The following is a 1,979-nucleotide window of genomic DNA, read 5'->3' as shown; positions in this document are numbered from 1 at the left end:
GTCGGCGATTTCGCAAAACCTGTCGGCGAGTGAAAAATCGGGCTAAAATCGTGCAGTGTGAACTCGGCATTAGTGTAGACCTTAAGCCAGTGGTTTTCAATCATAGTACAGGTGAGTTACTGCTCTGCACATTTTGTGCCTCCCTTATTTAACACACCTGATTCAGATCACCAGCTCGTTAGGTGAGAGCTCCATGAACTGCACTGACTGTGTCAGATAAGAGAGACATACAGAATGTGCAGAGCGATGGGTCACCAGGACCAGGATTGAAAACCACTGCCTTAAGCCATAAGTCTTCAGCCCTGTTCCTGGGGACCCACTGTCCTACAAAGTTTAACTATACACCTGAACAAATACACTTGAACCAGCTAATCAAGGTCTTCAGGATCACTTTAAAGATCACAGGCTAGGTGCAGTGAAGCAGGTTGAAAATCAAATTTGAAGGACAGTGGGTGCCCAAGAGCAGGGTTAAAGACCTAGGCCTTAAGCTCAAAGTTTATTTCAATTTGAGTGTGTGTACAGCCGAATACATAGCTTTTCAAAGTATACTCCATTTGATGGCCAGTTTTGCCCCCTTGTGGATCAACTAGTTAGTGTGAGAAAAATTAAAGGTGCATATGCGAGTTGAGTGTACAGCAGGGGTCTCCAACCCTGCTCCTGGTGAGCTACAGTCCTGCAGATTTCAGCTCCAACCCCAATCAAACACACCTGAACCAGCTAATCAAGGTGTTCAGGCAAAGCCACTGGAAGGCAAGCCTGTAACCTTTAGCCAAAAAAAAGTGTAATGGCTAATGCAAACGCTTCCGCTTTGGCAGTACATAGAAAAGGAGACCAGAGGCCTTTTTTTTAATGGATGTCAATGGAGGAGAGGCTATTGGTTATTAAGGCAGAGGTGATCCAAGTTGACCGTTGCGCTTTCTCCAATAGTAAGTAATACAGACCCTCTCATCTCCCAATAGTAAGACAGTCTCTGGAGCAGGGTTGTAGATCCCTGGTGTACAGTGTATACACGGTTAGAAAAATCGGACTGCGCACATACAATGCTGGTGACAAAATTAACATCCACTGCACTGTCTGCACATTCTAGTTTGCACATAAAGTATACTCTGGGCTTTTAAGTTGAGCTCCCATTGTGCGATTTTACAGTCCTTTATGATGGTTGCTTGTTAGTCTGTACAATATACATGTTGTTGCGAAGAGTTTGGTCCTGTTGACAGGTCAGCAGTACTGGATACTGCCAGAACTTTGTAGGTGGTTAAGATTTGTCACAAAGGTGTATGTGAACATGATACATTAAGCGATATTGTCTTAAATGGAAGAATTGTAGGCAAAAACGGACAGTGCAAAGCTGGCTGCAGTCGCAAATGAAAACAAGGTTGTGACGGACAAAAGTTATTCCATTCTATGTTGTCATTTTATAGTTGTTCCATTATGATCGAACACAATGTTGAAAATGTCTTTCCACAAGTTTTTAGTGAACAAAAAACAAACATGTTAAAGGGGTCATCGGATGCAAAATTAACTTTTTTTGTTGTTTGAACATAAATGTGTGTTGAAAGTGTGTGTTCACATCCACCCTATAATGACAAAAATCCACCCAGTGTTTTTTTTTTAAATCCCTATTTTAAAATCCCCTTTCTCAAATCAGGCTGTTCTGAGATTCCTGTCAGAATGACGTAGTTCTGCACGGGCCCCTCCCACGATAGTTGATTGACAAGACCGTCTTACCTTAGACCCGCCCTGAGTGAGCTGTGAGCTGTCTGCCATTGTGTCGACTCCGGTGCAGGGGAAGACAAGAATGTGTTTTGTTGTTGGATGTAATAATGAATAAAGCAGTCGTCATTTACTCCCGACATCTGAGCCCCACTGAAGACGCAGAGGATTAACGTTACTTTCATTTTTGAAAGGAATGCGCAGATCCCCGATCTGCCTAAATGCTTTTAAGTTTGCGCGAATCATTCGTGATCCAGCTTCATCTA

Source organism: Sinocyclocheilus anshuiensis, unplaced genomic scaffold (genome assembly GCF_001515605.1).
Source record: "Sinocyclocheilus anshuiensis isolate Anshui unplaced genomic scaffold, SAMN03320099.WGS_v1.1 scaffold2293, whole genome shotgun sequence".
NCBI classification, from domain to species: domain Eukaryota; kingdom Metazoa; phylum Chordata; class Actinopteri; order Cypriniformes; family Cyprinidae; genus Sinocyclocheilus; species Sinocyclocheilus anshuiensis.
Note: the sequence above shows the minus strand (reverse complement) of the source record.